At 30.2% G+C, this 14812-nt stretch overlaps 1 protein-coding gene across 5 annotated transcripts in view; it reads right to left on the reverse strand.

Annotated features, from left to right (window-relative positions):
• Positions 1-14440, reverse strand: part of LOC134835629 (teneurin-a) — a 196473-nt gene extending 182033 nt beyond the window's left edge. For 4 of the 5 annotated variants that reach the window (XM_063850541.1, XM_063850542.1, XM_063850540.1 and 1 more), the window contains exon 1: positions 14186-14440. The gene's annotated coding sequence lies outside the window, so the exon portion shown is untranslated. The remainder of the gene's footprint in view (positions 1-14185) is intronic. The other variant, XM_063850539.1, reaches the window with a different exon arrangement.
• Between the last annotated feature and the right edge of the window lie 372 nt (positions 14441-14812).

Raw genomic sequence — 14812 nt, forward strand, 5'->3', positions numbered from 1 at the left:
AAATTTTACAAATACAACAAAAAAAAATTATTTGAATTGAAGAAAATTTATTCATGTAAAACAACATTATTTATTCGCATTTTTCTCATTTCCTGTCTATTTTTTTCGTTTTTCATTGGACAAATGAGGCAAATGAAGTCCATTCATTCGCGTGCACTCATCGCGTACTCTTGTCTCGTCGCGCTTTATTTGTCTTTTCAATAAAACTCGATTTGCACAATGGCGTTTGACGTGTATTTACAGAATATTTGTCGACATACACCCACTTACTGCCAAATACTTCAAACGATTCACGTTCGAGTTATTTTTTCTCATTCTGATCGTAATGCCATCAAAATGTATATTTTAACACCATAATTTGATGTTCTCTCAAAAGTGGTTATGTTACCGAAAATTTACACACACAAACAGACACAGAAAAAATCCATTTTCAACATATCGACGCGCGGCATTCAATTTAGATTTCAATTCACAAAATTGAGTGAATGCAAGATCCAAGTGCGCGTCATGCTTTTACAATAACAATTTCGGGTAAATGGCCTGAATATTTTTTTACAACGTTGTTGTTACTTTTGTGTAGTAGAAATGGCAAACAAAAAATGTAAAATCGTGCTTTGAATGATATTTGAATGGAACAACGATCAAAATGGATTGGAAAATGTTTGCTTTGATCTATTTTTAGCGGTTGAACACTTGTGACACTCTGAGCTTTAGTATGATTTCTCGGTTGCTTTGAAAAAAATCTTAAAGCTGTTACATCAAAAATTTTGAATTTTATATTTGTTTACGATCATATTCAAATTATTTAAAAAAATTTCACTCGATTCAGTATTCACTTTGAAAATATCTTGGCTATGAAATAGGATCATTTTTTTGAACATTCAAAAACTCTTTTAAACATTTTTTTAAAACTTTTTCAAGGTAGAAGATATTACTACAATATTCTAAGTTCAATATTTCTCGCAATAGAGTGAATTTTAGATAGTCGGTTATTATTGATTTTAAGTCAAAGTTGGTTTGAGATGGAAAACTTTGCCACAGCATTCGGTATTAAGGGACGGCATTTGATCATCGCCGAAAAAACTACTCTAACCGCATAAGAAACTTTGAAAACCAAATTAACCACTACTTTTTTGGGACTTGACTCCAAATAACGACAATAAAACACAAGACGAAGACAAGTCAAGTAAAAAAGGACGACGACAGATGTTGCGAGAATTTTGACACGTCTCCTTCTCTCATTCTAACGTTATACACACACACAATTTTCACGCATAAACATCAAAATTCACTTTATTTTACGACGAACTTTTTTTCTTTTTTTTTTTTTTCTTTATGTGCAGATATATTTTTTACTTCTTGTCGCACACAAATCACAAGTCACTCAAGCATGGGTATACAGGTCCCATAAATGATAAACAGAGGGGAAAGTACATTGAATCTTTCTTTGACCTGTGAAAACTTCGAAAACAAAAATTTAACAAAAAAATTGAAGCAACTTTGTGCCTTCTACGCAAAAATGTAAATTTTACAAGAGCAACTGGAGAAGCAGATGCAACAATATCATGGAATAGATAGGAAAATTTTCTCTGATTTTATTATTTATATCACGTCTAGAATTTTAGAGATGGAAGACGATGTGTGCTTGCTTGCTCGTTCAAATAGCCGACCATCTATCCAACAAGAGGAGCTCATCCATTCAAACTAAAAACTATTATTTTGCACTTTTGTATCCAAGTATCTCTCTTAAATACGTGTATGACGTAAATGCTACATGCTTAAATTATTTATGAAAATGTGTGTCCTTCCACATGCCTTTCTGTCGTTTCTTTTGTGTTCTCATGCACTGCAAGAACGATAGCAAAAGGATCATTTCTGTTAAACATTTTTTTTTTATTTTGTATCCAACATCTGAGTTTTCTTGCATTTATCTTCGGCTTGCATTATAGTTTAGTTTTTTGAGCAAAAAGAAATCAACAAAAGGTGACATGACCCGATAATACTTTTTTTTCATTCTATTTCATTTTCCTTCGCATTATATTGAGTGAGACACAGAAAAATATGACAAAGAAAACATTTTTTGTACATTTATATTAAACACATGTATTCTCATTTTTTGTAGCTTATTCTTTTGTACTCACTCGATGATTTTTTTTATGTAAGGTTGTACACAAAAAACACAAACAATATGAAAAATATATGATTTATGATAAAAAATTTTTCCATCAATTTATTCTATTTTTCCATAAGTAGGGTAAGCAGTTTTTGGAGTTTGTTTCAATTTTTTTCAAAATGTTTTAGGGGTAAGAATCCGCTCGAGCATGATCAAAAAATTAAAAGCAAAAAAAACACGCAAAACAGAACATTTCATTGAAATTTTGTATTTTCGAAAATTTTTCTATCCTTACAGAAAATCATCAAACGTCTTCTCTTAAAATTTCAAAAAAAAAAAACTTTTTGAGCTCAAACAGAACACGAGGATAGCATGCTCTAAAACTACGAACCCTACCTACAAGAACAAGATGAAAAAAAAACAAACAATGGTACGAGCAAAAGAGACGAGATAAAAAAAAATAAAAACATATTTGTTGACGATGAAAACATATTTATGACAAATAAATATTAATCTTCGAAGAGTGTGTTAAATATTAAAATACTTTTGATCTGAAAAGGATTGAATAAAATTGAAAATACATACAAAAAAACAATATGTTTTTTGTCAAATAGTTTTTGTGTTCGTGTACGTGTTTTTTGTACGTGTCGACCGGCAAAATGATAGCATAATACGGAAATTGTATTTGAATTTCTATTTCGATAATTTTCAAGCTTGAAATTCATTAAAAATTACGAAAAAAATTTTTTGGATGGTTCTTAAACTTGAAAATTGAAAGATAAGAAAAAACGTAAAAAAACGTAATTTTTATCTTGAAAACTTATTTGTTGATTCGTTAGCTTGAAATTGAACGATTCGATGGTTCTTAAGCTATACAATGTACAATGCATGGATTTTTACATGCTACAAATTGAGAATACAAGTTTCAGCATTAAATTGAATACATTTCATCTTTTAAAAAGAAAAATCAATTTGAAGCGAAAAAAGTTTTTTATTTCAAGAGCTGAAATAAAAATATGAAACCCTTTTTCATTTAACAAAAAAAAAATAGAGCTTCTGAATAAAAAAAAATATAATTCTTAACTTTTCATAATTGAAGTCTAACAAAACCAACAAAAGGAACGAGTTTTTCAAAATCAGTTAAAAATACACGTATGTATTCACACATATACAGAAAAAGTTTATTATCTACTTCGACATATATGGCAACTGGCTCATAATTTCGCCCAAAATTGCGAACAATGGTACGCAACAAAGCAACAAAAAATCAAGCACAACACAAAAGTTAATTAAAATAGACAGACAGATGTTTGAAGCGACAGTCAAAGAGATGATCACCGCCATTATTAGCATGAGTGTAAGCAGTCAATGACACACACGTAAATGCTCGTTAGATGACAAATCCCTTTTTCTCCGAAAAACTGTAGACAAATGATTTTCTTACATTTTCCTGAATTTGTCAGACACAGACAATCATAAGCAGAAAATCGTCTGAAATAACGAAAAGAAAAAAACAAAAGTGAATAAACGAGAAAACCCTAATCCGTACAATAATGTAATATCGCATGTCATATTTGTTTCTTAAAGCATAATTTATATCAAACGCAGAGACTGTATAATAAACGTCTTTCTCATCATCATCCTTCTCACATGTACTTCTTGTCCGGAATCCACAAGAATGTTAAGAGAGAGAACCATGAGAGACATATAGACAAAAGTTTTGCAGAAGAAAGAAAAAAAACGGATAATAAATTTTAGCCTTTCAACAGGAAATATCTGCCACAATTCTTCTTGTTCTTCCTTTACGTTTTTGCCATGTTGAGAAGTGAAATCAGAGACGAAAATGATGATGAGAAATAAGCGACACTCGGTAAAAATGATGATATTTATAACATAACTGACTGCTTGCTTATTATTTATTTTATTTCTAGATAAAATCAAAGGAAAAAAGCAATATTACCGGGCGTGCTTTTGGTATAAACAAGAATCCAAACAGAGTTTCCAAGCACACGAATAAAGGAAAATAAATCTTTTTGTACATAATTTTTTGCTATCTCTTTTAAGGAATTGCCTTGTGTGCAACATCATAAAGAAGAACGACGTCAAGAAACAATAATAATAGAAAGATAAACAAAAAACGACGTTTGTTCGTTCGCTCCTAAGTCAACTCAAATTCTGATTTTAAAAGACTCTGTGCAAATGTATCAAAGTTCATATTTAGGTAAGTACAGAGGATTTCCGCGGAATAAATAAATAGACTTAAATAGTTTAAATATAGTTTAAACAAATAGTTTCTAATATAGTTTAAACAAGAAATAAGAAATTTTCTTTAAATTTTCCATCAAATCTGATATATAAAAAAGTCCAATCATTCTTCAAAACAAAAACAAATCAAAAGTCACCGTGACTCGTGAACTCCTCTGTACTTGTTCTGAATTTGCTGAAACACACACTCATACCAACTAACTGAATTCTCGTCTTTATATATCTAAACGGATTGAGGGGAAATTGCTCATTTTTATTATTATTCTGTTATATTTGCTTTGCTTTTTATTTTCATTCACATGGTTTCTCTTATTTTTGTGATGCTTTTTTCCTCCTGAAATAACGGAGCACACACTTCCATCGCATATCAGAAAATAACACAAGAAACTAAGATAATATTTTCTTTTTCTCTTGCAAAACATGCACATTCACATCAGATATGATTCCATGCTTGCTAAAAATAAACTTTTGTTGCGAACACTTTTTTACGTTCTTTTTTTTTGTTGGAAATAGATCAACATATGGACGAACATGTCTTCTGCTGTGTTTTCCCAGTTGAGTTCCCAAAATTAAATTAAATTTAATCAACATCAATCTTAATTACCACAGGCTACGAGTGCGAGCTACGTACATGTTTACATCTATCCGATTAATTATGTCGTGCATGCCAATTATTCGCCTGACACTTTACACATTTTGACATCTATTCTGCACAACATGACTGCAATTATTATATTTTATCGATCTGTTTGTGTCAATCACATCGCGAATTATAATAAATTCCCTTTCTCTTTCGATAAGTCACACTTCAGTGAACGTGTCACAGTTTCATCAAACAAAAATAAAGTTACTTGCAGAAGGGGATGATTTTGAGGTTTGTAAAATGAGTTTGCAAATGTTGTGCAAAGTTTTGTATACGAGAAAAAATCCATTCTTCTGCATCATTTAACTTTCTGTATCAATTTTTAACTTAAAAATTGTTTTCTTGTTGTTAAATTCCACATAAAAAGGGATTTAAATCGATTTATGGTCTGGTAAATTCTTCAATTTATGTTTAGTTTACGGGTTTTCCATCAATTTTTATTATAAAAAGCATCCTTTTGAGGCATTTTTATCGAAACTACATGATATTTTTTTAGCATTATCTATATATATATATATATATTTTTTTTTTTTTTTTTTTTTTTGTAAACTCAATTTTTTATCTACCTGTATTTACAGCAACACAGTAAAAATGCTGACACGGCACGAAAAAATTGAACAAGAGGATGTTCGAGTACAAAAAAGTTAGTTTCTATGGAAAAATTTTAACATAGCACAACAACATGATGAGTGCACAATAATAATTTTTAATGTACAATGCGATGCAGGTGATGCAATGCACCCATATACATAATAATAGATCATCGATAGTTGTACGACTTTTCAATTTTCATGAAAATTCAGGTGTGCTGTGGCATAAATTGTGGTTTAAAGTTATCCCTATCCTCACGCCATACATTGCCGCTATATTTTCAATAGACGAGAGTGAAAAAGAAGATAAAGGAGACACAGTAACTCAGATTATTTTTTTTTCGATAAATTATCATCATTGAAATTTACGTCATTTTGTTTTTTTTTTAGTTTTGTCATTCATAATGCATTAGCTTCACATAGCTGGCAGGCAAAAGTGTTAAGCAATAGAGAAACTTCTGAACGCGTTGAACTTTAAGAACCTCTGTCTACTATATGTAATGAAACGTTTTCAGATATCAGCCAATCTTGTGCATACTTCACAATAACATTAAAAAATACAAAATGTTTTGCTTTGATGCCAATGTCGCTTCTGCGTCGTCTTATGCAGAAGCAGGAAAAAAGAAATTTTCTTACGTCGTCTACCTTGCTAAAAGAAACATATTTTATGCATAAGAAAAAAATTTCATTTTCTCGATAAATAAATACATATACAACGGAAAAAACGAAAACATCTAGACAGGTAAACGTTATGTGACAGTATTGCATAAGACAAATTTTGAATAACTGGCAAAGGAGAAAGACGACTTCATCGTTCTGAATGGATTGAATAAAAGGTATTCAAGAGAAAATGATTGAATTTATCTAATATGCATAGATTTTCAGTTCAAATGTTCCTACAACTTACTGATTTGAATAGAAATGAAAGAGCAATCAATGTTTTCTTTAGCATTTTAATTCAAAGTTCAATGATCCCTTCGCTGAGCAGAGTTGATTGATTGGCAAATTTTTCAATAATTCTGTGAAATATCCGAAATTTTGAAAATGCATTAAAATCTAATAATAAAACATGGATGATATTTGGTTTCACCGCATATTATATCGGTTTACAAAACATGTTTACGCCAAAAATTCTGCTATTAATTATTCATCAGGTAATAATTATTAATGTTATTACAAATTTTATTGTTACCAAAGCTTTTCAAATAAATTTTCGCATAAAGTTCGTATTCACAGCCAAAAATTAAATTACATTAAATGCAAAATTAAATTTTACAAGCCACAATATTTAATAAATTGCACAAACTGCAGGCGAAAAACGGGAAAATATCGGTCAGCGTTCATTTAATAAATATTTCAATTTTCAGATATCAACACAAAATGGTTTTTTAAACATACGAGAGAATGCATAACGATATGGAAAAACCAACAAATTTTGACATATTTATGATTATTGCGATAGTGATAGTGAAGTAATATTCAGTTTATCAATAATACAATGCAATACAAAGAGCATTGTTTAAATTTATGTTTTTTTTATATTCTGAGGTGCGGTATGCGATGCGGCATACTTAAAGTGTTCGAGCGCAGCACGAAAAATTGTTTGCTAATGTTTGCAACAATTAGCAGGCAAACACTCTAAATAATTCTGTGTTTAGAAGAAATAATATTTATGTATCTTGTTGTTAGAGAAACCTCAATTAAGTAGACAGAAATACACAAACAACAAAAACATGTGAAATTAAAATGTAATAATGTCGTATATTCGGTACGAAGGTGTATTTCCTGGAAATTTTGTATTTATTTATCGTTTTAGAGGCATTGTATTCGATTGCAAATGAATAAATGAATGAACAAATGAAAAAGACAAAATTTCATTGTTAGGCAATAGAGTTTTGAGATAGATATCGTTTTGTTATTACTACTGCAAAAACATGTGAAATAAATCAACTTTGTTATTTAATTAAAAACACATTTGGGAAGTCACATGGTTTTGGTTGTGTGTTGTATGAATTTGAAGCAGATGGAGTTTAATTCTTAAAGCATTTTTGCTAACAAAATTTAAATGACTTTACTTCTGAAAAGAAAATAATCATCAGCTTCAAAATAGGGCAACAGCAAATGAGAGTTCAAAAGTTTAATTCTATAACTTATTAACAGATTTTTATTGATTACAAAAGTAATTTTCACTGCACATCTCGCAACATTTACTCGTGCAAAGATAACAATCTTCCAAATCAAGATACATGTGAAGCTCATTAAAATTCCATCTTATTACTGAACATTACAATAAATATCCAAGTTCTCATTTTTAGTCTTTAATATTATGCATGAGGCTTCAAACTCACTGTACATCCACGAAACATATGCCGAATGTGACATGACTAAATAAAATGATAATAATAATGCGAGATGTTGATCAAATATGTATATCATCCATTTCATGTTATTATAATAATATAATGATATTTACATCTGAATCATAATTTTAATAATGATTTCATGAGCATATGAGCCCGACTACATGATAAAGACGAAAATGGAGGAAATCTTCCATATTTGTATTTGTACTTAAGAAGTGAACTAAATGGCAAGATATTGCAAATTTATTCTGAGAAAATTAGAGATTAGATATCTGTTGTTATGATATGCACAGTGTGTTGTGATTCGGGTGCGATAATATTGGCGTTTTATTATATTGAATTAGGTTTTAATGAAAATTTATGCAATTTATGGGGTGTAATGTAAGATTTTAGCCAAATTGGACATAAAGTGCACTGTTTAAGGCAAAACGAAGAAAATTTCATAAATTTTCTGTTTTTTGAGAGATATTTCTAAAACTCGAAATTTTATCTTTTAAAATTTTTGCAAAAACGTTCAATTTAACATTGTTTTTAAATACAAATATTACAATAATCTGCTTTTCATCTTCAGCATTCTCATAAATTAATAGGAAAACACGTAATTTTTGGCAAAATACAATTTAATTGCCTCGATATGCTAATCTGCTGCATTTCTTAATAATAGGTACCTTATTATTACTCAGATATATAAAATTATGTTGCATTATCTTGTACTGCAGTCCCTAATTTGTGTATAAATTAAGACGCAAAATTTATTGTTCCTATATTCATTTCTGGCAAATTTTTGGAAAATTTATTTGGTTCGTTTGGTTATTTTTGCTTGCTTGTGTTTGTCGACGCTTTAAAGTCATTTCTCGCGAATAATTAAAGTAACAAGAGACGGATAATGAGAACATTCGCTGTTCTATGAAATGTTTTCCTTTCATTATTGTGCCTATTTGTTCGCTTTCAAGTAGATACCTCACATAATAGCGAGTTATAAGCCTCGTTCCTTCTGTTTTATGTCACTCGTTAATGATCAAAGTATCATTACTGCACTCGAGCGCAAGTACAAGTGCGCTTCTATGGAATTATAAATAAACAACATTCACAATAATAATTGCACACAATAGTAAATTACAAAAGTTGTGCAAACAGCAGTAGCAAGGGTGTCTCTCCTCCCTTCGCATGACATAATTTATGATTTAAAGTTTCCAAAGTTCACGACGAAAAAATGTTGTTTGCTGTAAAACTTGTCGGGGTGCCATCCTTTTTGCAGCTACCATTCATTCATTCATTTTATTATCATTATTTATTCGACGTTGTTGAGTCCTCGCAATTAGAGAATAACGCCGGAAATGCTTTAATGGGAAATACATGCGATCCGTATTGCGCGACAACAACAAGACATGACAATTAAAGCAGTGAATGAGCAGGAATGCAAAAAAAATATGAAAAAGTGAAGAAGGAGAAAAAGAGGAAACCCATTACGAATTAATGTCGCGGTGATAAAATGAACAATTGCACTGAAACAGCAATGAAAGGGATTAACGACAAAGAAAAAAGAAGGAGAAGAGGGATATTATCTGAAATGTCAAGAACAAGAAACTGTGATTTTATGAGGAAAAGGGCAATTTTATGGGAATGATGATTTTTGCAAAACTTTGTTTAGGGTTTTGAAAAAAAAAAGTTAAACACATTTTTAATTTTAGGTCAACAAACTCGTTGTAAAACTTACAAAAAATTGCCTTTTGGTTTCAATACAGAAACCGCTCATTTCAAATGCACAAAAAAATTCAAAGCCAGAGGATTAAGATTCATTGAAAATCAATTACAAGAACGAAAAACAACAAAGTTTCATTTCACATAAAAATAGAATGTCCCAATAAAAACAATAGTTTTTGCAAAGCAAATAAAACAAACGATGCGATACAATTCGTGTTTATTCTATATCTACAGAGCTTGGAGATTTTTGTCGAAAACCATTCAATTATATCCGTTGCTTGACTCTTCTTGATTCGAAGTAGTTTCTTCTATTCAGTAAAGTTGAAGCAAAAAATCATGTGAAAAAAACAAAACATCACAAATAAATGTTCTTTGTGGTTAAGTGACATTTGATCCTTTTTTTATTATTTTATCCAATGTATTTTTTTGCTCTCAGTCGTTGAATTTTTTTCTGTACACAACTTGTAGCAGAGAAAATTTCCACAATCACATTAAACATTCAATCTACCATTTATTGTTGTTCAGCTGCTTGCTCTGCCACTTTTTTCTCTGTTCTGCCATTATATAAAGTGTGTGTTCCATTCGTGTACAATTATTTTATAGCTTTGTTCATTGTTTTTCCAACCCATTACACCTTTATCGTTTTTTTGTGTACGAATTGTATGTCGTCTTGCACGCCTCTCTTGTAAAACATAACTCGGAATTAAGGTGTCCAATAAACCTGGATGACCCTTTTTTGTAACAATTCGATACAAATCTCTTCTTTCTATTTTTCGGGTTTTATTTAAGATGTTGTCCTTACACTTATTTTAACACAAACGGATTACGGGTGCCGTCAATAAATTGATCCCGTGATTGAACTCGAGAAATAATTCATCGTTGGAGAGTTTTACGGATCAAAAGAGTGCATATTAAAGGCAAAGCATGAAAAGAAATAACTTCCTTGATTACGTTTCTGCACACAAAAGTAATTAGAATTGGAAAGTAATAATAAAAATCCTCCAAGAAAGCAGGAAAGTAGAAAAGTACCTGAAGCACTATAAAGCTTCGAAAAAGTTAACATTTTTATCTTTTAATACTAACAACGTGTATTGCAACATAAAAAAAGTAAGAAAAACTGAGATAAGAAAATGAAAATTTATGCAAATCGTTGGAGACTTTCAAGAAAATTACCTTTTTTATGCAGTTGTACAAATGTAAAGCCATGGATAAAAATGCATGCGGGTTACCTTGCATCGGTTGTAAAGACAAGAAATTTTTAATTTTCTTTTGCAATTTCAATGTACGTGGAGAAATAACAAGAAAGAAAAATCATTTGAACTAATGGAGACGCCTATTTAGTTGTGAATCCACGTTAAAGACAAATTTCTTCATTAAGTTATAAACCTCTTATATGAAATACGTCGAACGCCTTGTTCATAAAAATATTTTTAATAAACTTCATTTATTTAACTGCTGAACATGCTTTTAACACACATATCAATTACGTAAATTGACTTAAAGAGAGACGACATGTTGTTACCCAGACATCATGAAAATTTCATTTTTGCAGACAGGATTCGACCCATAAAATTATATAACGCCTTAAAACGATCACGACCGATATGTGAAACCTATTTAGTTTCAAAAACCATTAAATGCAGTCTAATTCTATCTTTCGGTCTTTATGTAAAACTTTTTTCGTCTACAATTTTTCTTCGAAATAGAGATATTAGTTGTCAACTCTACTTTTATTTTGCTTCTTGAGAAACTAAAGACACGAGTGGTTGGTTAGAGTCCTTCTCAACTGTCAATAATGTCTCTCCATTATTATGTAATCTACTTTAAAGAGAATTAAGTATCATGTGCTTGCCGATCGTCGTCGTCGTCTTTGGCAATGATAACGTTTTCATTTTCTGCTTTTTCTTCTTTTTTTCTTTTATTATTATTGTATTAAATGTTATACTACCAACCAATCGATATAAATTGCATGCCACTTCTCTTCGTTTCTTCCTTAGTTACGTGTTGGCAAATATAAATGTATCCAGTGCAAATAGAGGAACGGAAAATGACACTTTTCTGAGACACTCTTACAATTGCTCTACTGTCTGGAAGCGTAGTTTTCGGAAAATTTTCGGTGTGTTTGCACATCAAATAGAAAGGAAAATTTATCTTTGTTTATATGGGTTAAGAGCATTTTTAAAGGGAGATATATTGGTTTTTTTCATTATAAAAAGTTATTGAGTAGAATGAAAAGTTAACTTAACACAAAAACTACAACGAGAAGAAGAAAAATTGGATGCTGTCATAATTTTTGTTATTAAATCAATCTAAATTGTAAGAATTTTGCCACAAAGTTTTACCGAGAACAACCTAATTCATACAAATTATAATACTGAAATAAAGTACACATCAGTTGCCAACTACATACACTACCTGAACATGAGAGTAAAGGATCAATTTCCCTGCATGTTGTAAATTTTAATATTACTTTTGAGAGTTAGGTAACGTTTGCTCGCATGGAAATGTTTAAACAGGAAAATTCTTCCTTGCTGTGTAAATAAATTCGAACTAAAATGTAATAAATAACTTAAATTCATAGAAAAATTATCTAATTTTGATTTCAAGAATTTTTGTTCCTTTTTTGTGAAAAAGATTTTCAATTTGCCACTTTGCATTTTTAGGGAAATTCTTTTAAAAATCTTATATACGAATTTTTTTGGTTGTATATTTTTTGTTTTTCATAAGTGTGCAATATTAAATATTACTACAAATTCAGATAAAGAACGTCAATTCTGCTGACTTTTACAAGGCATACACACCCAAGAGAGACATGTAAATCTGCCAATAACTCGTCGTCAAGAAAACTTTTAGATTGAGTTGTAAGAATTTTTCGCTTCCGGCAAATGTCAAAAGCTGTTAATCCTTGAAAGAATAAAAATAATATTAAAATATGTAAATTAGTAAGTTCATCAAAGAACTCATAAAATCATGTCAAAGGGAATTGACAGCAAATTCAAATCGAATTCAACACACCGGAAGAATTGTACATTTCGAAATGATTCGATTGCATGATACGCTTGATTAATTTAATTAAAAGGCATAAATCATTCGGGTAATCATTATTTTGACAATAAAATGATTTATTATGATATCAACTACGAACAACTCGTCGTTGTCGTAGTCATTCAATTAAGTCTGTTGGAGGATGTAATTTGAATTCAGAAGAAAATTGATTGGCATCGTATTGCCGTGTGCTCGGATGATGGAACACACAAGAGTACTCTTCATTCGAAATATAATTTAATCAAATTGATTCTGTTTGAATATTTGAGCAGCAGTTCGATTCGAATCGAATTAAAGCAATTTAAGACGCAAAAGTATCTCTATTTGTTGTTAACGTCGATTAGCAGGCAGACAGCTTCAATAACGATACAATAAATAAATACAACAAATAAACTTTGATCCCTCGAGGAACGTGGCAATGTTAGGATGGGTCGCGTCACAAAACACAATCGGAAGTTTCGGTTCCTCAACAGACACATTTCCTATCACTTTGGGTCATCATCATCCTCTTCACATTCGACCATTCATTCATTCCGCTCATTGGCAATAATACCATTAGAGAGATACCTCGGAAACTTATCAAAACTTTTTCTTATATTTTTTCTTTTTTTTTTGTTGGTCTACTTTGATTCGTTTTATTTTTTGCTATAATCAATTTGTACATTTTCACAAGCGAAGAGAAGATAAGACAAGGTAAGGTTGAAAGAACACGAAAAAAAATCGTACACGAGTAAAATTATTACTCAAAGTCAAATTTTTGTTGTTGCTCGGGCATGAACTTTGTTCTTCTTCTACTACTTTTTTTTTCTTGGAATGATGCAATCAAAGAGGTGTGAATGAAAAATGTGAAAGTAGAAAATATTTTGTGCCTATTAAGGTAAGGAGCAAACAAGAAGAATAGGTAGACGAAAAAAAAATTCTGCCGCGAAATAAATTTTATTATTATTTCGTACAAATATACGTTCGAGACAGAAAAAAGATTTTCTTGTGCTGTGAGGATAGAAAGATAACATCAAATCTAATGAGTTCAGTGCTCGTTTTAGGTCTGTTTTCTTAATTTAGCGGAAAATGGCATGCTCGTAATCCGTGAATTTTTGATTGGCATCAACTCTTTATATCGCATCGTACAACCTAACGTTATTTGTTTAAAACGAAAAAAAAATATTCGATTAAAATGGAGTCAGTCATTTTAATAGTCCAAATACAACCTGTCAAAAATCATCTTGAAGAAAAAAATCAAGAAAAACACAAAATTTTCAATGTCATTCATTTTACTCATATTCGTTCCATCGTCTACAATATTTATTTAATTGATTTTCTCACTGACACTTTTAATGACAATGTTAGCCCCACGCAATTTTTTTTTGTGACGCGAAAGAAGTGTGTCAATTCGAATGATTCAGCACTCGTTGATGCAAATAAATCTATCTAAATATCTATCAAAAATGTATGAAAATCCTACCTTTTTCTTAGGAATGATGTAGTTAAAATGTAACTAATGTACATCCAATTGTGGGCGTAAAATTTCCTTTTTTTCTCTTATTTACTCTTCTATAAGAGAACAAACACTATGTTCATATAATATTCAATTATTTTTCGTAATCTTTTATCACACACGTACACTAAGATATGACAAATATTATATTTATCTTATATTTGAATGGTATTTGCACAGGAAACACATTAATTATTTAATTTTATTATTTCTCATGCTTCATCTCATTCATGTGTATGAATGATGAAAATGTAATTTATATGTTTGATTAAAAACAAAAAACTTTTCTTGTTTAATAATTTTTCCGAGAATAAGCGTTTTCTTTAAAATTTTATATTATATGTTATATTTGCACGATTTTTTATATTATGAACACATTTATCCATTATATTATTTTTTCATGTAAATATTTTTCATCTGTTTTATTTTCTGGATGGATGTAATGCACTTTCGCATTTTAAATTCATTCACCTTTTTATATGTATGATGTTTGTTGTACAATAATAGAGCAATGAAATGCATTAAAGTACTTCGGGGCAAATTGCAAAATGTACAACTTTAAAGCTTTTTAGCAGAATATGTGAGTATGCAAGC

This window comes from Culicoides brevitarsis, chromosome 3 (genome assembly GCF_036172545.1).
Source record: "Culicoides brevitarsis isolate CSIRO-B50_1 chromosome 3, AGI_CSIRO_Cbre_v1, whole genome shotgun sequence".
Taxonomy (NCBI): Eukaryota; Metazoa; Arthropoda; class Insecta; order Diptera; family Ceratopogonidae; genus Culicoides; species Culicoides brevitarsis.